Source organism: Glycine soja, chromosome 10 (genome assembly GCF_004193775.1).
Source record: "Glycine soja cultivar W05 chromosome 10, ASM419377v2, whole genome shotgun sequence".
Lineage (NCBI taxonomy): Eukaryota > Viridiplantae > Streptophyta > Magnoliopsida > Fabales > Fabaceae > Glycine > Glycine soja.
The window spans coordinates 31,189,403-31,213,834 of NC_041011.1; the positions used below are offsets into that span (position 1 = coordinate 31,189,403).

The window sequence follows — 24,432 nt, forward strand, 5'->3', positions numbered from 1 at the left end:
ACTATTTTAGTCTTACATCGCTTTCTCAAGAACTACGTAGGTCTGAGTTCCTCATCACAAATTGAGGATACGTAGGAGCAAAAGCCCCGCTTTTGTCGACCACCCCACCTTTTGCTATTGTGACCTATGAGTCCGGTGGCAAGCGGAGACACCTGACGGTTATCCGCGCACACTTTTTGCTATCGTGACCAGTGAGTCCGTTAGCATGCGGAGACACCTTATGGTTATCCGCACCTTTTTTAGCTAGAGGCAAGCGAGCCCGTTGACACGCAGTGACTAACATCGTCATTTGCACCTTTGTCATCTAGAGACAACAAGTCCGATGACATGCGGAGATACCTTATGGTTATCCATACCTTTTGTCAACTAGAGGCAAGCAAGCCCATTGACACACAGTGACTAACATCGTCATCTTCACCTTTGTCATCCAAAGACGGCAAGTCCGATGACATGCAGAGATACCTTATGGTTATCCGCACCTTTCGTCAGCTAGAGGCAAGCGAGCCCGTTGACACGCAGTGACTAACGTTGCCATCTGCACCTTTGTCATCCAGAGACGGCAAGTCTAATGACATGCGGAGATACCTTATGGTTATCCACACCTTTTGTCAACTAGAGGCAAGCGAGCCCATTGACACGCAGAGACTAACATCGTCATCTGCACCTTTGTCATCTAGAGACGACAAGTCTGATGACATACGGAGATACCTTATGGTTATCCGCACCTTTTGTCAGCTAAAGGCAAGCGAGCCCGTTGACACGCAGAGACTAACATCGTCATCTGCACCTTTGTCATCTAGAGACGGCAAGTCTGATGACATACGGAGATACCTTATGGTTATCCGCACCTTTTGTCAGCTAAAGGCAAGCGAGCCCGTTGACACGCAGAGACTAGCATCGTCATCTACACCTTCCCCGGAGATGTCAGCGTCTTCCAGCCGAGACTGCGAAAAAGTCTCATTTACTATCCGTAAGACTCAAAGCCCGATAGCATGCAGTGACTAACGTCATCATCTACGCCTTCCCCGGAGATGTCAACGTCTTCCGGCCGAGACTGCGAAAAAGTCTCATTTGCTATCCGTAAGACTCAAAGCCTGATAGCATGCAGTGACTAACGTCGTCATCTACACCTTCCTCGGAAATGTCAGCATCTTCCGACCGAGACTGCGAAAAAATCTCATTTGCTATCCGTAAGACTCAAAGCCCAATAGCATGCAGTGACTAACGTCGTCATTTGCACCTTTCCCGGAGATGTCAGCGTCTTTTGACCGAGACTGCGAAAAAGTCTCATTTGCTATCCGTAAGACTCAAAGCCCGATATCATGCAGTGACTAACGTCGTCATCTGCACCTTCTTCGGAGATGTTAGCGTCTTCCAATCGAGACTGTGAAAAAGTCTCATTTGCTATCCGTAAGACTCAAAGCCCGATAGCATGCAGTGACTAACATCGTCATCTGCACCTTTCCCGGAGATGTTAGCGTCTTCCGACCGAGACTTTTTTTAGTCTAACACTTTTGTTACCCTGGCCCATGAAGTGAGGTGACAGGCGGAGATACCCGAGTGACTATCCGTACAAAGACAACTTCTATTAATCCCGACCCGTGAAGTCAGGTGGCAGGCATAAATACCCCAAGTGGTTATCCGTACAAACACACTTCTGTTAATCCTGACCCGTGAAGTTAGGTGGCAGGTGGAAATACCCCAAGTGGTTATCTGTACACACACAGTTCTGCTATCCTGACCTGTGAGAAGTCAGGTAGCATGTGGAGATGCCCTGTACGATAATTCGCACACATTTCAAAGACAAAAATGTCTTCAGTCATTGCATGCCTTCAAAGGCGACAATGACCTTCATCTACATGTCGAAGACGACAATGTCTTTAGTCATTGCATGCCTTCAAAAGGCGACAATGTCTTCACCTCAAAAACTTCAATATCCTTTTTCCTTGTGCTTTGTAGGACTTGATGTCCTTTGCTTGTACGCTTTTAAAGAAAAAAAAGGAAGAGTGAAAATGAAAATGAAAATGAATTAAACGACAAAAGAAGGAATTTCAATATCTTCACGCCTTCATGGGATTTACTGCTTGGATTTGCGCTAGTCGCCGATCGGGTAAAGATTCAGCTCGAACGAAATTAGTGTCTTATCTTTACTTCCTTTTTATCTCCAATAAAAGATAAGTAAAGAGGGGCAACTGTCATACCCTAATTTCCTCCGGGTACCATTGTTTGTCGGCATGCGACCTTCGTTTGACCACCTCAAAATGTTTAACACTCATCGCGGTGGAATCCATAAAGTTTCGAGATGTTTCGGGAAGAAAACAACCAAAAACACAAAACAGGGGGTGAACTTATCAAGATAGGAGTGTAAATAGCAATTAGAATCTAGGCCCTTCCGAACATTCTGGAAGTTGGGTTGCTTAAGGAGGAAGCAACTAGACGGCAAGCTCCTCCACGTTGTTGAAAAATGATTTATGGGGCTTCCGTAATGCTTCCGTAAAATTTCCAAAAACCTTGGGTAAGCATATTTCACTTAACATTAGTGAAAGGGAAGAGAAAAAAAGATGAAAATCAAATCCAAAACACTTCCGTAAGGCTTCTATAAATTTTCTGTAGAGTACGAAAAGTTGGGTGAACTTAGTAATTAGGGTGCGCTTAGAAATCTTCCTCAAGAAGCCTCTGGGCGGCAAGCAGAGAGTTTTGCTTGGCAAAAATGTCTTATCCTCTCAAAAGACAATGAGAGAGATTCCAAAAGAACTTCATTGTCAAATGCTCTCTCAAGAAATCCTTGATCAAACACTTGCAAAATCTATAAGGATTCTTACATGATCTTCATTGTAATATTCTTCTCTTGAAGAGAGAATTCTTCTTCCCTTCTTCTTATTCAATGAGATTGGTTAAGAGACTGTGAGTCTCTTGTTGTAAAGGATTCCTGAACACAAGGGATGGGTTGTCCCTGTGTGGTTCAGACTTTGTAATGGATTTTACAAAGATAGTGGAAATCTCAAGTGGGTTGCTTGAGTACTGGACGTAGGCACGGGTTGTGGCCGAACCAGTATAAAACTGTGTTTGCATTCTCTCTTCCCTTATCTCATTTATGTTATTGCAATCAATTTTCCCTTGCATGTTTATAGAACATTATTAAATTGATTGTTGTTGCTTCTTCTGCATTCTAAGCCTATCCCTCTTAAGATTATTGAGGCCACAAGGTCTAACAGTAATGTCGTTTAATCATTGTTAAAGAAAAATCTAACCGATCGTTCATGCAGTAACCTCGGTTAAACCAAAAAAAGCAAAATAATAATAAAATAATCAAAATATTTTGAAAAAATAATAATAAAATAATCAAAATATCTTTGAATAAAATAATTAAAAAAATCAATCGGACGTTTTTCTTTGGAAGTTTCCTTGAATGAATTGACTAATAACCAAAGTGAAACTAAGGCTAAAATCAACTCACAAATCAAGCTTTGTCTGCAAAAATCACTAAAAACCATTTTAAGGTCCAACGCCTTAAACGGTCCTCTTTGCTTTTATCAGTTAACATGGACCGTTCAAAAGCATAAAATCAACATGTAACTTTACCACTTTTGCAAGAACTACGTAGGTCTGATTTCCTCATCGCAATTGAGGATACGTAGGAGCAAAAGCCTCGCTTTTGTCGACCACCCCAAGAGATCGTTAATGGTCCAACGCCTTAACGTTTCTCTCCTTTCAAAAACAAGAGATCGTTAATGGTCCAACGCCTTAACGTTTCTCTCCTTTCAAAATCAAAAGATCGTTTAATGGTCCAATGCCTTAAATGACCTTTGTTTGGTTAAAATTGATCTTGCGGAAAATGATTAAAAAAACTTAACCAACGTTTAGTTCTGAAAGAACTACATAGGTATGATTTCCTCCTCGCAATTGAGGATATGTAGGAGCGAGGGAAACACCCTTGTCGACCACACCAAAATTAAAAAGCATAAAAAGACATAAAAAAGGGAAAATAAAACATTTTGAAGTCATATTTGCACACTTGATTAAAGGTTGTCGTCCCTTGTGATGGACGCATAGGGTGCTAATACCTTCCCCGTGCTTAAAAACAACTCCCGAACCTTTCACGATTAAAGTTCGTAGACCACACATTTCCGGTTTTTCTGACGTTTTTCTCAAATAAATATTGGTGGCAACTGTGTGCATTTTCCTTTCTTGGAAGACGCACACGTGAGCCCCGCGTCGCCCTCCCGCTGAAGGGTAGGTTGCGACAGTAGTCTTCTTGCTTTGAGATAGAGAGTCCACCAGAAGCTATTTTTCATCCATAATTTAGCATAAACAGATGATATTTAGTAAGAGTGTATATATAAATTAGTACTTTAAAAAACTTCTGGCCAAATATGCTAGAATTTCTGACATGCAAAATCACTAAGCTTTTAGGAAGGCTCTAAAGATTGCAAGAAAGAAAAATGCAGGTGTAAACGTGAGCTTCCTGGCACAGTCACAAAGTATGAAATCCAGTTATAATAGTCTGGTCAAGGAATGTTAGCGGCACTCTCTTTGACACTCTCCCTCAAAGACTCTCCATATTATTAGTTATTAGTTAAAATTTATTGGAAATCATCAATTTTGGTAGGTTTCACTTCTCATTTATAACTACCTTCCAATCTTCTTATTGCATTAGTCATCAACTTCATTTCCTGCACTTGCTTATCCGAAAGGTTCACAACTTCTACAAAATATCTCTTCTCTGCAAAGTATAAAACCCGATGCAGCAAAAAGTATTCAGCAACAAAAGATGTCAACAAAAATTAGGAGTATTAACAAAAATATAAAATATTTTACAGCTTGCATATTGAAGTTTTATTAATCCACCTTCAATTTTTGAACTCAGTAGTTCTTGGCTTGCTTTTGCAATATCAACATCTGCAACTGCAACTACTTTTGCAACCTGTGCAGCCTCTTCTGCCAATGTTGGTTTTGAGCTTGTTCTCTTTGATTGGTCATGACCCTTTTCTCGGACAACATTGTGTATCCAGGATTTTAATCGAGGGAGAATAGAATTCTAAAACAAGGAACATACTTCCAAATTTCAGTGAGACTCAAACCAAACCACAAAGTGATAAAAATTTATGGATAGAGCAAGAAATTAAGTTAGGTACAAAAAAAGAAAGATATGTCAAATTGAGAAATATACTCCCCACCATTAAGATACAAATTTAGATAGCATCACCCAGAAAGGTTAGCTGCAAATACCTTAATTACTATAATTGTACCAGCACCTGAAGCAGCCAGTAATCCAACTACAATAAGGGCATATGACTAGTGAAAACTACGGCGAGATAAGGTTCCAAGCGTAGTAGTAACACCAATAGAAGCTGGTACAGTCAGCTGCAAAGCCTGTGGTTGGCCTTGCTACTAAATGTTTGATGATGGCTTCAATTGTCCATCTGTGAGTATTACAGCGAGCCATGAGTCAATGTAACTGAATGAGGAATTCCAGTTCTATTTGAACAAAATAACTAAATGGAGAATTAACTAGTAGTTTAAACTCAGTCCAAAGGTGAAAATGAAAAACACAGAAGACCAATCTGCAACTTCGACATTAGACAGTTCACCTTGATTTATGCCAGATGTCTGCACACTTAGAGGTGAATCCTGCAATTTGATGCAAAGGTAAGCATTGCAGTAGATGAACATACAAGAAAGTGATAATCAATTAGCTGGTTGTATTCATATATGAACAAGCAATAGAGCTATATAAAAAATTGGGTAAAAGATCAAACAAGATGCTTACAGGCACACACCGAAAGGCTTCATCAATCTCCTCCTTCATAAGAACCTTCTTCTCCAAAAATGATCGTCTATGGGTGACAGGAGAACCTCTAACTTTCAGGTGCGACAAAAATTTCACAGCATTATGAATTTGTGCCTCACGCAATGGCTCTGAGTTCACAAACACCGATGTGTCTAAACTCTGTTTACCAAGCTCTTCTCCCCTATTATGCTGATCTACATTTTCTGTTTGCTCAATTTCACCACCTACACCATGAGAAAGATATCCAATGAATCAAATTAATCAACACATTCAATACACAAAGTATAATATAACATCAAGCACGAAAATATTGAATAGCCACACAATAACATAAATAAACATGAAAAAAATATAAAAACTGTATTTTCCACACAGAAAACACACCTCTGAATAACAAAGCAGAGGTCAACTTAATTATTTATGTAGGTTAAACATTTCTTAAAAAGCTATGGTTCATTTCCTTCTAAAAAAGAGAAAATAAAGCATAGTGAAATCACCATTTTTTTGGTGTGACTTAATTTAATTCATCGATCAATTATTATTCAAAATGACGAGTACAAAGATTAGGCTAATTTGATTCCTAGAGAGGCTTATGGATTGATTTCCAAATTGTTCAAAGTGAAGAGTTTGGAGGGTGGAGTTTGGAGGTATGGATCTATATTTCAGGGTTGGGTGCAAAGTGAAGAGTCCATACCGTAGCTGACCACCACCACCGCACAGTTTCTACGTTCTTCTTCCCACGTAATCCTTCTCCTTCAAGAAGCTTCACTAGATGCAGAATCGCTCCAGCCCTCCCTATCATTGCCTCCACTTCCTCCTTGTTTTGTGATAACTGAACCAATGCGCACATTGTGTTCTCCTTTGCCTCCTTTTCTGTCATTGTCTCTTTCTCCAATGCTACCACCAGCGTCTTCACCGCTCCATAGGAATGCACGGTAGCTACCGATGAAGGAGGTGGAAGGCATGAAAGGAGTTGTTGAAGAGGATGGGAAACGAGATGTCGTCGAGGAGAGCGATGAGTCTAGGGTTTGAGGAAATGAAAAGACTGGGTGGTATGTTGGTTTTGAAGGAGTGGAGAAGGGGTCTTGTGTCGGGGAGTGGACACACAACATCATGAATATTGAACATGTTAAGATTGCGATATTAACATTGGTTTTTTTAAAACCGATGTTAAGATTAAGATATTAGCATCAGTTTTTATAAAAACCGATGTAAACTATGACATTTTATTTACAATAATACCACCACATTTTTTTAACATCGGTTTTTATCAAAACCGATGTTAGTTAGACGATGTTAAATCTTATTTTTGTAGTAGTGATGGTGGGATCCTCGACCAACTCTAGTCTGGCTTATAATGGAGTCTCTACTAATCTTTCTCCAGATGAAAAGAATAAATACGCTTGCAATGCATATGGATATGGAGACTACAAAGCCTACTATATGGAATGGATCCCAAACGATAAGTATGGTAGCTTCGAAGCAAACTGTTGCTAACATAGAGGTGGCTATGCCATTGGTTGCTTCGAACATGTCACCCTTTCTAAGGGATGATGCTAATATGATCCTGTAATTTTAGGTCATCTTTCTTTATCCTTATTTATGAATATGTTTAAGATATGAGTACTATTAGTTGGACTGTTCGTGGGGTAGTCAATGGCAAAGGGAGGCAACAAGCTTATTAGGAGCTTTCATCCTTTTATTTTCATTTTGATGGAGACTCATTGTTTGTTCAAGTCTATTGCAGGGTTTTGTAACATTTTGGGTTATGAAATATGTCACTTAGTTGAAGCCAATGGCCATGCGAGAGGTATTTGGGTTTTGGTGGAGAAAAAATAGGGACTTTTCTATCACTAATGTCCATTCTTTTTCCCAAGCCCTCACAGTTCATATCTCTAGGAATTCTCAATCTTGGATCTGCACGACAATGTATGAAAATCCTCACAGGCTTCTATGTTGCCTTATGGGATCATATTGTTGATATCAAACAATCTATAGATCTTCCCTAGTGTTTTGTTAATGAATGGACTGAGATTTTTCATTTTGAGGTGCAGGGAGGTTGTTTTCTGTGGTTGATGCTTCTAGGTTCATGGATATGATTGACACTTGCCATTTGTTAGACTAGGGTGCTATTGGGAACCATTTTAGTTGGTTCAAGAAACAAACAAGCACATGTCTAGCTAAAGTTTTGGATAAAGCCCTCATTGATCATGCTTGGAGGGTTGCTTTTCTAAAGGATTTTGTGGAGAATCTTAGTAGAGTTTATTCTTACCATGATCTGATTCTAGTTAGATGTCATGGAATTCTAGACTCTTTTTGTAATTGCCTCTTTCATTTTCAAGCAGCATAGGCCACTCATCGTGATTTAGAGAATGTGGTCTATGGTGCTTGGGGTCACGGTTCCCCTAATGCTACCAGGTGTTTAAATGGAGTGCATGAAGATGCTACTAAATTTAACATGAATGTGTTTGGTAGTAGTATTCACAAATGCAAAAGAGAGGTGGAAACAAGTCTTAGGGATCTGTATAAGGCTCTTGAGGAGAGAGAAACTGATAGTCTCCATAGACTTGAAGTTGAGTTGCATAAGGAGTACAATGATATCCTCATCTAAGAAGAGTTTCTCTTGTACCAGAACTCCATGGAAAATTGGATATGCAAAAGCATATAACCGCTTAAGATGGGATTCCCTCCAAAATACTGAGGCTTTTTGGCTTTCCTCCAAGTATCATATGTCTCTTTATGTGGGGTGTAATAGAGTCTAATCTATCAATGCTATGGAATGGTTTGAAACTTGATAATTTGTCTCCAGCTCAAGGGCTTTGTTAAAGGGGTCATCTCCCCCCTTAATTGTTTGTCCTTGTATGGAGAGACTAGCCTTAAGGATTAATGAGCTTATGGAGGAAAACATTTAGCACCCTATCTCTCTTTCTAGAAAGGGCCCTCCTTTGACCCATTTTGTTTGCTGACAATGTTCTCTTTCTTGTTATTAGAGATATAGATTACTAGCACTAGTTAGTTACAAGTTAGTTATTAGTTTAGTTACATGTTAGTTTAGTTACTTACAAATTAGTTTAGTTAGTTATAAGTTAGTTACTCTTATAACCAATTATGTTATATAAGGCACATTGTATTCATGTAATGAGTGAGATTTGCTCACTTGAGCAATATCCAAAAATAATATCAACCAGTTTTTCCTTTTCTCCATTTTTCTCTCTTCCATTTGCATTCATTCATCCATGGCAGACATGAGATTTGTCATGGTATTAGAGCAAAGAATCCATCCCAATTTTTTTTCTCTGCTACACTTATCTTTACCCTCTTCTGTTCGCTCAATCAACAAAGCCCACATTGGCATTGCCACATACGCTTGTTCTCTCTATTGATCTTTGCTTCTTCTTCACACTATTTCAATTTTCCATTTCCAATGGAAGAAGGCATCACCAACGTTTATTCACAGATCGCACAGCGGTGACAACCTCCCTCACCAGCACTTTGTCTCAAAAAAATGCACCTTTGACTCACTTCCTCACAAGCACAGAACGCACGATGCTCTCCCTCACCGACGTCAACATGACTGGCTTCTGGCGGCACATAGCGCACCACACTCACACAAAGCCAACACTCTCCATGTCTAGCACTGCCCAGTTTTTGCCTACAAGGTGTTTGATTAAATGCTTTTGAAGATTTTGAAGGTATTGGCTATTGTTTGAAGTCCTGCACTATTTCAGAAAGGTGCACACCAACTATTTGGTGATTTAATCTTTTCAATGTTTCATTGATATTTGGCCTATTTTGGCTTATTATTTTCAACCTTTTAGACTTGTTATAATGATTTTAGCTTCTGCCATGTGTGGTGGTTAAGCATTGTTCATTTGTTAGCTTTTGTCCATGGTGGTTAAGTATTGTTTTAGCTCCTGCCATGAATGGTTAAGCCTTGGTTGTTGTTGGTTTACAAAGTGTTTTTGAAAAGTCATCATTGAAGACAAATTTTGTGTTCTTCTATTTCTTGATGCTTTATGTTTATGTAAGCTTTTGTCCATAGTGATTAAGCATTGTTTGATCTTTTTCCATGGATGGTTAAGCATTGGATTGTTGTTTTGCTTCTATCTTAAGTGGTTAAGCATTGTTTTTCTTCTGCTCTTGATGGTTAAGCTTTGTTGCTTCTGCCAAGTGGTTAAACTTTGAGGTATAGTTTCTGCTTGGTGGTTAAGCTTTGATAGTTTCATGGATTGATGATTTGAGAGCTTTGATGCTTGCTTTGGACTCTTGGAAGAAGATTGAGAAACCCGATGTTAGTCGAAGATTTCTAGGAGCTATGCGCCATGACCCCACCTACATTTTGATTTGTTTCGAAATTTCTATTTTGGCCGATTTATTTTCGGCATGTTTAGCTATATTCCTATTTTTTAGACTTTATTTTTATTTCCTTTGATGTAAATGTATTATCTTCTCCAAGCTGAAAGTGTTTTTTCAGCTTGCGAGGGGGTATGAGAGATATAGACTACTAGCATTAGTTAGTTACAAGTTACTTATTAGTTTAGTTAGTTTCATGTTAGTTTAGTTACTTGCAAATTAGTTTAGTTAGTTACAAGTTAATTACTCTTGTAACCAATTATGTTATATAAGGCACATTGTATTCATGTAATGAGTGAGATTTGCTCACTTGAGCAATATCCAAAAATAATATCAACCAGTTTTGTCTTTTCTCCATTTTTCTTTCTTTCATTTGCATTCATTCATCCATGGCAGACATGAGATTTATCGGCTACAGAGGAACAAGCTAAGGTGGTGAGCTCTATTCTTGCCCTTTTTGGTGTTGCATGAGATCTTAAAGTCAATCTTCAGACATCCAAGATGATTTGCTCAAAGGATGAGTGTTGAGCTCGAGATAAGCTTGAAAAATGTTCTGGTAGTGAGATGTTTGAATTCTCTTGGCAAATATCTTGGCCAATAGCTTATTGCAGGACGTGCTACCGCCAATGATTTTAATCATATTGTCCGCAAAGTTCAGATGAGAATCTCAGCTTAGAAAGGGAAGCTATTAAATCGTGCAGGTAGAGTGTGTTTAGCAAAATCTTTGCTCTCATCAATTCATATTTATTCTACGCAGCCTTACTGGATTCCTAAGTCCACTTGCGAGACTATTGATGATCAATTGTGTTGTCGTTTTATTTGGGCTAAGGATGGGGTGTCAAAGGGGTAGTGCATGGTTTCTTGGAAGGAGATGATGAAACCCAAGGATCATGGAGGTGTGGGTTTGAGTGATTCTCATCTGGCAAATATTTCTCTTCTTGGGAAGATGATTTAGTATCTTATTCATACTCAAGATAAACCTTGAGCGCCTGTATTGAGCCACAAAAGCTTGAGGCATAGCTCTATTCTCTCGGTCTCCAAGTGGAGAAGTATTATTTGAGCCCTTGAGCATTTGCATACATGCTTCTCTATTAAAGTTGGAGACAGAGCTTCTTTCTTTTTCTTTGATCGATGACTGGCTAGGCATAGGGTCCATTGCTAATATGGTGCCTTACGTCTATATTTCAGACACTCAGCTTTGCGTTCGTGATGTTTGGAGGTTAAATGGTCTTTGTACAGAGATCCCTACACTCAGGTGAGGAATCAAATTCTAAGTGTGAATGTTCCTACTATCAGTTCTGGTCAGGATACCTTTAGCTGGGTGGGTGACTATTCTGGGAGATACACAGCCAACTCGGCCTATAAATGGCTTTTTCGGCTTAGTAATCCCTATCCTAATCCTATTTGGAAAAGGATTTGGCATGCGAATATCCAGGAGAAACTTATATTCTTTCTTTGGCAGCTCCTCCATGAAGCTCTTCCCACCAATGTAAGCAGCTTCATTGTAATCTCTCGTCCTCCAGTGCATGCACGACAAATTCAGCTCATGTCAAAGATGTTTTCCATGTCCTAAGGGATTGTCCTCATTCGCGTGAATTATGGCCAAGGATGGGTGTCCGTTCAGTGAATCTCCTCACATGTGATAATACAGTAGCTTGGCTAAGTCATATCCTGTCTCATAAGTGCTTCTTCTTATGGCAGTCCTTTGTTGGGCTTGGTTATGGAGGAATAATGTTATTTTTTCTGATCAATGTTGGGACATTCACTATGTTTGCAGACTTATTCGAGAGATGCAAGTGGATTCTCTTTCTTGGGGAGCGAAAGTGGAATTGGAATTCTAACTGCGCTCTTCCGATCCATCCATTTGTTAAGCTTAATGTTGATGGGAGTTTTATCTCGGATACGGGCTTGATGGGTGTTGGTGGGGTCTTGAGGGATTTGGTAGAGAAGTGGAAGTTTGGATTCTCCAAAACCCATTGCTGAGATTCTAGCCATCAAGCACGGCTTAGCTGTGGTTGGAATCTGACAATAACAGTTTAGTGGTTCTTGCTTTGTTATTCAGGAAACGAAATTTAAGTTGTAACTCAACGGATACATTACAAGTATTATAATTTTTTCTCTTTTTTTTAGTGTTATAAATTTTTCTCTTAAATTTATATATATAAATATATAATCTTTAATTAAACTAACTAGGAAATAATATATATATATATATATATATATATATATATATATATATATATATATATATATATATATATATATATATATCTTCAATTTAACTATGAATTAGCTGGAATTAACAAGAAAATAAATTTTAAATTACTATAGATACAGATTAATTTTAGCTATAGATTAGCTACAAAATGACAATGAAAATAACCTAGTAATATAGCTAAACAAAAAAAAATTGAACAATATATTATTACAAGTTAACTAGAGAATAACTACAATTTTTAAAAATTAGCTCCAAATTAACTTGGATTATTTACCCTAGTTAGTTAGCTACTTTTGTTTCATCCAACTAACAATATTATTGTAGCAATTTTGTAGTTAATTTGAGTTAACTATTTTTACTAGAGATTAGTTACTAATTTTTTTAGCTAATTTATAAATTTCTTGTAGTGGGTTATTTATTATGTTCTTACTCTATTTAATTTTGTTAAATGACTATCTGTAGCCAGCTACAATTAATTTTGAACTTGTATTCATTTGCGTGTAATAGTTTAATATTTGTTTCTTCTTTTAAAAAAAAAGTATATTTGTTTGTTGTTTTTTCTTCTTCGTTGAACCCTTTTTCTAATCCTACTAATTAACAAGAATGGATAAATTTATTTGCGTCAGGATTCAACTTGGGCAAGTATCGGCGGCGCAGGTCACTTTGATTTGTTGATATTTCTTATCTTTTGCTTGCTTAGTGATATTGCCCACTCTAAACGAATATTACTTACAAATATGCACGACACCAAAATCTCATATACACCTAGAAGAAAAATGGGATAACCGATAAGTAATAAGATATGAATGAGAAAAAAAAGTGTATTTGCTAAAATTTGGAGTCAGTCTAACGTTAGAGTTGACTGTCACAGTGTTGACTCTGGTGGTCTTCGTGGTGGTAAATCTGCCTGTATCCTCCGCTTGAGAAATGGGAAGGGGTACCTCCAAAAGGAACTTTGACGCTCAAGTTAATATTTGAGTGAGAAGTATGAGTAAAAGGTTGAGTTAAAGTGAATATAGAACCTGATTATTTATAGTGATGGGTGGAAACCTTAGATCGTTGCTCAGGGGGTTGTTGCAACAGCATAACAACCTCATTAGTCAGTTGTAAATACAGTGTAACAACTTCGTAACAGAGTAAGTACCGTGACAACCAAATACTTAGGATTGGCTATTTGGAGAACATTTATACTCAGGGTCCAGGGCTGACTAGGATGGAGGGTTGACAAGGACTACTCAATGCCCCGCCACTCACCACATCAATTGTGGATCCCGGATAATACATAAGCCCCTAAGCTCTGAGTCCAATCTATTGGTGAAAGAGATGACCCAGTGCCGAGGGTAGTAACCTTGACAAATTTAACTATCGTACACTCGGCAAGCCCCCCAGCCTAGACAAGCATTGTCCGGGCTATGATTGACACATTGTCTAGTGTAAGCGTGATTTATGCCTCTTCAGGTAGAGTCAAGTATTGGAGTGTCTTATGGGCGAGTTCCCTAACTTCGACCATTCTGACCGTTAGACACAAAATTTGGGAGAGGCATTTTGTTTCATCCAAAGTAGGCACATATTATGCACACGGGTCGTTTCTTGACAAGTGTCGCTTCGTGAAAGGACACGTCTTGAAGACACATTACGTGGTTCGCGGGGGTTATGATGAGAATCCCAAAACTGCCTAAATACATGGACCTATGACTAGGAGTAGGACCAAACAGTCAGAGGATACTCTCCAACAAATGGTATCAGTCATACTTGACAAGGCCCAAGTGGAGAAGGATGAAGGCCCAGAGGCACTACCAAGAATCTTGATTGTTTTTTAAGGCCCAAACTAATTTGAAGGCCCATGTCAAATATTTTTTTCCTATTTTTTGTTGTAATTTTAATTAAGACAAATTGGTTCCTTTTAATCTGCATCTCTACTACACTATATGTATTGAACTCATTTTCAATAGAGGGACTTTTGAACATTTTTGAGAAAATACGTGTGAGAGCTTCTCTCTGGGTTCCTTGTTGAACCAATCTCGATCTTATCAAGGTAACCCTTGTGATGTCTACCCTGACTTATCTTCCATCTCTGGAAGTGGCGTCCTCCAAATTCTGTGACCTATACCAAGCAATCCGCTCCTAGTAAGGATCACATCAGGTTACATCATGGCACGAATTCTCAACGAGTTGTTTCCACTGAAAGGTCGCGATTTCTCTCCCCTCTTTAAAAGCAATGCATATTAGGTTTTTATCGTCTTCAATCTTAAGCACCCTTTTTCATAATTTCTCTTGAGTCGTCAATTCAATCTTGCCTTACGACTGACGTGACTTTTCTGATTATGGATATTTCCTACTGTAGCACTTTGAGACTTTTGGGTTTTGTTCAGTTTTTCCCTTTTCTTTTTCGATTGCAACTGCATTCCAAGTATGCCTTTTTTTTCCATCCTATGTCTATTGTTTTTGATTCTGTGTTGGGCATTAGAGGAGGCGACTTTGTGATGCAATCCTACCCCGCAAGGGCATTGGATAGAAAACTCCAAGTAGATTGGGCCAGAGATGCAAGAGAAGGCCCTAGGGTTCTTATGAGCCTTAGGGTAGATTTTGGGCCCATGGGCTAAGTATGAGCCCACTTATCTTTGTAAATATTAGATTAAGGTTTCATTATTTTTGGGCCTTGTATTTAGGGCTCCTTAATGTAGGTAGGGTACCCTAGAAATATAAAATTTTTCAGCCCTTGTATTTTAGGGCACCTAGACTAGTTTTTGTATTAGGGGTAGTTTTGTAATTTCACATGCACTAAGTGGATATTTGATGTGTGTGGTTGGAAATAAATTTAATTGAATTGGTAGAAGCCCAATCCAATTAAATTTTAGAGGGGGAGGTGAGCATTTGCTTACTACACCTCATTGCCACATCATATAGTCACACTTTGTGCATGTCCTTCATGCTTTTCATGCCTCATGACACCTAAGCACACTTAGTGGAGAATCTTGGAATTGATCTTGGATTAGTGGGCTGAACCATAACTAAAATTCACTAATCATAATTAGTGAAATTTTGGCTCCAAAGTTTGGCTCCACAAATTCAATTTCAAATTGAAGTGAAATTTGAATTTCCCTCCAATTTTGTGTGACACTTAGGCTATAAAAAGAGGTCATGTGTGTGCATTTTTTCAACTTTGATCATTTGAATATTAAACTTCAGATTTCAAAGCTCATTTTGAGCACAAAATTTCGTGCTCTTCTCTCCCTCTCCCTTCATTCATCTCCTTCTTCCTCTAAGCTCTTATCCATGGCCTCCTATGGTGGTGAGCTTCTTCTAGACTCATCTTCTCCTTGAAGTGGCGTCTCCTCTCTCTCTTCCTTTCTGCATTCCGTTGCCATTCATCTTCCAAGAAGCAAAGGAATCCATTGATGAAGAAGATCCTAGGCCTACAAGCTCCAATGGAGCTTGCATCATGTGGTATCAAGAGCATCTTCATCTAGGGGATGTTCTTTTGCTTCCTCTATCTTTTTGTTCGGTGAATTCTCTTTAATTCCTTGTTCTTCATCTTATTCTCCATGTATATCCTCCATTGTCTTGTGGTTTGGTGCTGTTTAGAGTAGATTCAAAAAAAATAAACCGATTAAATCTTAGATCTACACTTGTTCTTGCATTTCTATGGTTCAAATTTTGTAGATCTACTCTTGAATCTTGTTTTTGTGTTGATTTTAGGTTCTATCAATTTTCATTCATAATATTCTTGTGCTGAACCTTTAGATCTAAATTTTGTTCCAAAATATTGATTAGAAAAAAAAAACACAAAAATCTAAGTGTAAATCACTTAAACCATGTTGTCTTAGAGTCATGTTTAGTCATAGTAATTGTCACATTATGTTCTAAGTTTGTGTTGAATTTTATTTTGTTGATTGAATTCTAGATACATTTTTTCATGTATTCTTGTCATTCTTAGCCTATCTTTTGAATTTTGAGTCTAATTCATGCATGTTATTTAGTTCATAACATGTTCTAAATCAATTCCTAGAAGTAGTCTTGTTCTTGAACTTTTTTTTTTTTTGCTTTCTAAGTTTCCTACATGATGCCTATGATGAAGTTGAGTTGTGGTGCTGAGTTGTGGCTGGATTTGTGAATCAAAATAAGTCTTAAGCTCTCTTTAATTTTGTTATTCAAGATAATTGAGCATAAGCAAACACAAATTGTAACTATCCAAGCCTTAAACAACATAAACACTACTCTTGATTTCTAGGCTGAAATCGCTGGTGCTGGCAGCTTGAACATACGAACTTGTATAAATTACTGGGAATTGGTCACTACGTTTTTTGAGCTGAAACGTTTACTGAATTTTCTAGACATCTGGAACAAAATTTTAAAAAAAGAACCAAGCAATTTGGATTAAAATAAAAAATATGAAAAATCTCACAATTTGGCAAAAAAATCAGTGTCCAGGAAAAAAAAAAGTAAAGTTAAAGGAAAGTGTGCTTGTTGTTTTGGCTTAAAATTTGTTCTATAATTGGTGCCTATTTTATACCAATCCTAGTTCTGAAATTTAAATTGAAAATTATTGTGAAAACAAGTGCTACAACTAGAGGTTTCTTGAGTCTTTTTTTTTAGAGTTTTTCTACTCTACTCTAGAGCCATTCTAGGTTTCTCTTTGAGTCCAAGCTTGCTTTTTTGTGCTTTTCATTGCTTTAATTGTTGAATAATCCTTGGAAATTTGTCTTGTTAAAACTCTATTGGTTTAGCTTTCATTTCATTTTTTCTGGTCTTTGGTTATTGCTTGTCTCTTTGTTTCCTTGTTTGTGGGTTGTCATATAGGGAATTGGAAGGAGGATTGGTGCCATCCCTTGAAGAATTTGAGTCAAGAAAAAAGGGCCAACCACCTTAAGAGCTATTGGACTAAGAAGCACTCCAAATTGAGTGAAACACTGAAGAGAGAATAGCCACCACAATTGAGGACTTTTTTCTTGGTAATTTTGTAATTGGCAATTTGCTTTGCTTTCAAATTTTGTAACAAAAAGGCCTTTCATTGGAAGTAAGTTGGGAGCCTCCGCTAGGTCACCCTACTTCCATTTGTGTGTAATAATTTTAGGCAATTTCCCCTTAGGATAGTGAGTGTTTTGTTGGGAACCTTAAATGGGGTCATCCAAACACTCCTAGGATCCGCCTAGTTTGCATTTCTTGCATTTTAATTTCTTGCTTATTTTCATAGCTTATTTCCTTTACCCTCCATTGTCAAACCGCCTAGATAGCTTGCCTTTTACCAATTAGTTTTTACCTTATCTTTCACACCTCTTTTAGTGTTTATTTTGGCTAGTTTCAACCATAGTTTATTTTACCTTTTGTTTTCAAACCCCCAACAAGAAAGAACCATAACTTAGGAACCAACATGAGTCTTCATTCTTCATCTAGTGTTAATGGTGAGGGTTCTACTCCTAAGGACCCCTTGTATAAGATATTAGATGAGTTGAGATCCCTTAAGTTGTGGAAAGAAAAACAAGAGAGAAAAGAAAAAGGTAAAAAAAGAGTGGAAGAAATAAGTCAAGATGAAAGAGAGAAAATAAGAGAGGAAGAAAGAAGAAAAATAATGAAAGAAATGAAAAGAGAAAAACATGTCTCCTATAGTAGTCATAACTCTTGCAAGAGCCTAATTGAAGAACTTCGTGACTATTATGAAGGAAGGCATAGGTCACATCTTAGACCTCACTCCCATAGGAGAGAAAATGAAAGAAAGCCTCAAGAGGTTAACATTAAACTCCCATACTTCCATGGGAAGGACAATGTAGAGGCTAATTTAGATTGGGAAATAAGGGTAGAGCAACAACTTAAAAGGAAGTCTACTTCAAAATCTTATGGCTCTCACTCTTATCCAAAGAAAGACCAAGGTCAAGGAATCTTAGGGGTGAGACCTTCTAAGCCCAAAGATGATAAGGGGAAGACAATAGAAAAGCAACCCCTTAAGGCTAGTATGCAAGAGAAGACTAGCTCCATGAAGTGCTTTAAATGTCTTGGAAGAGGACACATTACTTCTCAATGCCCCACCAAGAAAACCATGATTATGAGGGGCCAAGACATTTATAGTAGCCAAGATGAGGCTACTACTTCACCTTCCTCTAGTAAAAGTCAAGAAGCAAAAGGGGAAGAATCTAGTGAAGAGATCTACCCCCAAGAAGAAGGACAACCTTTAATGGTTAAGGAGAAGTGTAAGGAGGTAAGTGTCTCCTCCAAGAGGTTAGCTAAGAAGGAAAGACATTTTGAAATAAAGACAAATATTAAAGAAATTTCCCTTCTTAGACAACCTCCACATTTTCTCCTTTGTAAAAAGACACTTGTTAGCATTGCCACATCTCTTAGGCTTGAGTTTATTCCTCAAGTAAAGGAGTTGTTGGATGAGGGTTTGGTTCGCAAGAGACTAAATCCTTGTGCTTTGTTGGTGCCCAAAATAGGTATTATTAGGCACCAAATCCCTAAATAGGTGGTGTGATGAATGCTTTGGGTGGTGCAACACTCTTTTGTAAAATCACTCGTGCACCCAACATCTTCATGATTTGTGTACATAGGGACTCATTAGGTAGGTTTGTTCTTATTTTTAGTTTCAATACAAACATAGGCACTCATATGGGACACCTTAGGTTTGTCATAATTTTTGGTAGGAATAATCAACATGAAAATACAGAAAAAGGTATGTTCTATTGCTTTACTTTTCTTAATTTTTTAAATTGTGATCAAGGGGTTCCCATGAACCCTAAGAGAATAAAGGTCATTCCTAAATGGCCCGCTCCACCAAGTGTAAGAAAAATTTGGGGCTTCCAAGACTTAACAAACTTTTACAAAAGGTTTGCCCCATATTTTTCTATACTTGTAGCACCACTCATTGAGTTTGTGAGGAACCATGTTCCTTCATGGGAGGATGCCCAGGAAATGAGTTTTCAGACCTTACCTTACTTCAACATACTAAACACCACTAATACATATGTTTTTGTTCTTTTTACAGGTGTTGAGGAAAAAAGCCCAGAGTTTCAAGAACCTCAGGATTTGAGGTCAAATCCTTTTCAAGGGGGAGGGAATGATGCAATCCTACCCCGCAAGGGCATTGGATAGAAAACTCCAAGTAGATTGGGCCAGAGATGCAAGAGAAGGCCCTAGGGTTCTTATGAGCCTTAGGGTTGATTTCGGGCCCATGGGCTAAGTATGAGCCCACTTATCTTTGTAAATATTAGATTAAGGTTTCATTATTTTTGGGCCTTGTATTTAGGGCTCCATAATGTAGGTAGGGTACCCTAGAAATATAAAATTTTTCAGCCCTTGTATTTTAGGGCACCTAGACTAGTTTTTGTATTAGGGGTAGTTTTGTAATTTCACATGCACTAAGTGGATATTTGATGTGTGTGGTTGGAAATAAGTTTAATTGAATTGCTAGAAGCCCAATCCAATTAAATTTTAGAGGGGGAGGTGAGCATTTGCTTACTACACCCCATTGCCACATGATATAGTCACACTTTGTGCATGTCCTTCATGCTTTTCATGCCTCATGACACCTAAGCACACTTAGTGGAGAATCTTGGAATTGATCTTGGATTAGTGGGCTGAACCATAACTAAAATTCACTAATCATAATTAGTGAAATTTTGGCTCCAAAGTTTGGCTCCACAAATTCAATTTCAAATTCTAGTGAAATTTCTCCAATTTTGTGTGACACTTAGGCTATAAATAGAGGTCATGTGTGTGCATTTTTTTCAACTTTGATCACTTGAATATTAAACTTCATATTTCAAAGCTCATTTAGAGCACAAAATTTCGTCCTCTTCTCTCCCTCTCCCTTCATTCATCTCCTTCTTCCTCCAAGCTCTTATCCATGGCCTCTTATGGTGGTGAGCTTCTTCTAGACTCATCTTCTCCTTGAAGTGGTGTCTCCTCTCTCTCTTCCTTTCTCCATTCCGCTGCCATTCATCTTCCAAGAAGCAAAGGAATCCATTGATGAAGAAGATCCTAGGCCTACAAGCTCCAATGGAGCTTGCATCACTTTGGGGGTTCCATTTAACAACCTATGGTAGAGTGGGAAGTGGTTCCCATCAGAGATTCTTCGTTGGAGGAGGTTCCTTGCAAGGTCTCTGATAATGGGTCCTCATACGAAGAAGGTTAATGAACTTCGACAATGTGGATGAAGGTAGTTCTGGGCTACACGCAATGATAGAATCTCCCATAGCTCCTACGGAGGATCAATCCTCCCCTGTTATGACAATCTTGCCCTCACCCCCGTGGGAGAATCCAGTGATAGTTGAGGCCACAGGAAGAGACGATGGCAATGAAGTTAGGGTTTCTAGTTCTGAAGAGACCCCGAGGAGTAGGTGTTGCCATGGTGGCAATACGCGTTCTCCTTCTCCATGCATCAACAATTTCGAGTGGGTGAGGGATGATGTCCTAAAGTATCATTTGTCGATAATGTCTTCCTTGAGTGTTGGTTTCTTGTGGTGTCAACTTGACTTGACAAAGCATAGTGATGCTCATAATATGACTTTAGTGGCCTGTGAAGAAGATAAGTACCCTTTTTTATGCATCCTACCCTTGATGGTCCCCATTATTTCTATGTTTACCGGTGTATGTTTGAAGTGTTGCATTTGGCCCTTCCCTTGAATGACTTTCAATGGGTTTTGCTAAAGCGCTTGAACGTTGCCCCCTCTTAACTGCATCCCAATAGTTGCACGATGGTGAAGGCTTTCAAGATTTTATGCCTGTTCTTCAAGATTGGGCCTAGCATTCCTGTGCTCATGGCAATTAGTGTTAGTTGTAGATTCAAGGATCGTTTTTTTAAGGTCAAGGCAATTAGTGCCATTTCTGATGGGTTGCCATTGATGTATGAGGAGAGTGGGAGCCTTGTTTCCCCTTCTACAAGCAATTGGACTCTGCAAAGTTTAAGTATTTCGAAGAGCACCTATTGTTTTTGAAGGGGAGGGTAAAGTGTAGAAGCAAAGCTTCATGATGAATCAAGATTGATTCAAAGATGTTTTGATGATAACAAAGATGATAACAAAGGTGATGACAAAAAGCTCAAAGGTCAATCAAAGAATGAGTTCAAGATGTTCAAGATAGAATCAAGAACACTTTAAGATTCAAGAGGAAAGTTGAAGAACACTTCAAGACTCAAAAGGAAAAGTTGAAGAAATCTTCAAGATTCAAGAGGAAAGTTGAATTCAAGAATCAAGAATCAAGATTCAAGGATCAAACCTCAAGAATCAAGATCAAGATTCAAGATTCAAGAATCAAGAGAAGACTTAATCAAGATAAGTATGAAAATGTTTTTTCAAAAACTGAGTAGCACATGGATTTTTCTCAAAACATGTTTACCAAAGAGTTTTTACTCTCTGGTAATCAATTACCAGATTGTTGTAATCGATTACCAGTAGCAAAATGAATTTGAAAAATTTTTCAAATGAATTTACAACATTCCAATTGATTTCAAAAAAGCTGTAATCGATTACAATGTTTTGGTAATCGATTACCAGTGCCTTTGAACGTTGAAATTCAAATTCAAATGTGAAGAGTCACATCCTTTCACATAAAAGCTTTGTGTAATCGATTACACTGATTTGGTAATCGATTACCAGTGATTGTTTCTAAATAAATCAAAAGATGTAACTCTTCAAATGGTTTTTGACTTTTTCAAATTGGTTTTAAGTTTTTTTAAAAGTTATAACTCTTCAAAATGGTCCTCTTGACCAGACATGAAAAGTCTATCAAAGCAAGGCTTTGTTTTGCATTTTCAATCAATCTTTCTATCAATCCAATCAATTCATTACTATCCTTTACAAGCCTTGAATCTCTTTGAACTTCTTCTTCTTCTTTGTGCCAAAAGCTTTCCAAAGTTTTTTGGTTTTCTAAACCTTGAAAACTTGTGCTATTCATTCTTTTCATCTCTTCTCCCTTTGCCAAAAAGAATTCGCCAAGGACTAACCGCCTGAATTCTTTTTGTATCTCTCTTATCCCTTTTCCAAAAGAACAAAGGACTAACCGCCTGAATTCTTTTGTGTCTCCCTTTTCCCTTGTCAAAGAATTCAAAACGACACAGTCTGAGAATTCTTTTGATTCTTCCCTTTCCCATATACAAAAGTGTTCAAAGGACTAACCGCTTGAGAATTCTTTTGTATCCCCATTCACAAAGTATCAAAGGTTTAACCGCCTGAGATCTTTGTCTTATCACATTAGAGGGTACATCCTTTGTGGCACAAGTAGAGGGTGCATCTACTTGGGTTGTTGACTGAGAACAAGAGAGGGTACATCTCTTGTGGACCAGTTCTAGTGGAGGGTACATCCACTAGGTTCAAAGAGAACAAGGGAGGGTACATCCCTTGTGGATCTTTGCTTGTAAAAGTATTTTTACAAGGTTGAAAAGAAATCTCAAGGACCGCAGGTCGCTTGGGGACTGGATGTAGGCACGGGTTGTTGCCGAACCAGTATAAAAACTCTTGTGTGTTTGTCTCCTTCTTCCCTACTCTTTTAATTTCCGTTGTGCACTTTAATTTCCACTTTTACTTTTGGTTAAGTTTCTTTTCTATTCTTCATTTACTTAACAACATAATAAAAGCCTTAGAAGAGTAAATTTTTAATTAGTAAAGATTTAGGAATAATTAATTCAACCCCCCCCCCTTCTTAATTATTCTGAGGCCACTCGATCCAACATAGAGAAATTCATATTGGAACAATTGCCGGCCTTGCTTGATGTGCGAGCCATCTTGTCCTTGACTTCGCCAAGCAACCCTCTCTGTGTCTTGGATGGTAAAGTACTTTGTCTTTTTGTTGCATTTGTCTTAGTATAACTTTGTCTTTTTTGATTATGTGTTGTGTTTTGTCTATCTTTGCAGGAAAAATGGGTGACTTTGAGTGGTGGCCTTTAGTGAAGCAAGTCAGATCTGTTGATAGTGACGTGTCCCCTCCCCCATTCAGTGTCAATGAACCCTCTAAAGGGGTAGGAGATCCGATTGAAGCTAGGGTTGACCAATCCATTGTTGCTAATGTTGTCGAGGTTACACCTTGTGCACCTCCCCCTACAGCTGCCAAGAGGAAATGTAGTGAATAGGTTGGAGGAGCTGAACTATGCAAGAAGTCGAGGGATCCTTTTAATCTTCGAGCCCTTAAGCAAGCCACGGGGTCCGTGTCTGGTTTAAGTCATTCCTCTTCCTCTCTTCCCGGGACTCTTAACCTACGAAGTCCAACTTCGATCCCCTTAGTCGCTCAGACTACTATTGCTATGACCAATGTCTCTGATCCTCTTGCTCCTCCACCTTCATCCACCCTAGTGGTTTCATATGCATCAGCCACTTTCGTTTTTTCCCCTGCTGTGTTTGCTCCCATTTCTTCTATTGCACTGCCACTACTTAGTGCAGGGCTGACAACGACAGGTGTCGTAACAAGCATGCCTCCTATTTCCTTTATTGTGCCACCTTCAGCTCCGACCGTCCCAAATTCTAGGTTGCCTTCTTCCTCTTCTCATCCAAGAATTTCGTTAGATTACATATATACTTCATGGGAATAGATATCATTATGGATTATAGGTTATAGGCCTAAGTAGAGGATGCCAGCAAGCTTTGTGTTCCATTTTGACAAAAATTTGATTCATTCTGTTGGGGTGCAAAATTCGAATGATGTTGTGAAGGTTTTCCTTTAGATGAGCTTGGCTATTTTAGAAGAGAATGAGAGCAAACAGAAGAAGGCTATGAACATAATTGCTTCCTTGGAGGAGGAAGTTGTCAAGTGGAGGGACACTGCCAGGACAGTATACTGAGTGGAGCGCCCCAAGGTGGCAAATGATATTGTTGCATTTTTTGAGGTTGTCAAGTTGAATCACCAACTGTCATCCTGGGTTGACGATGTTTTTGCCAAGTTAGTGAGTACGAGACTAGATGGTGACAAGTAAGGTGGACCGCTATAAAGATGTATTAAAAGAGAAGGATGACTTGGCAGTTAAGGTGGAGCACTCTGCTAAGGAGAGGGAAGCACTCGATGCCACGGTGACAGAAATTTCAGCTAACGAAGTAGAAAAGTTTGCATGAAAGCACCTCATATGGAGGTATGGACTCCCCTATGCCATTCT

General features: G+C 38.4%; 1 pseudogene; it reads right to left on the reverse strand.

Moving 5' to 3' along the window:
* The window catches only part of LOC114371626, a 31,998-nt pseudogene extending 25,327 nt beyond the window's left edge, over positions 1–6,671 (reverse strand).
* Between the last annotated feature and the right edge of the window lie 17,761 nt (positions 6,672–24,432).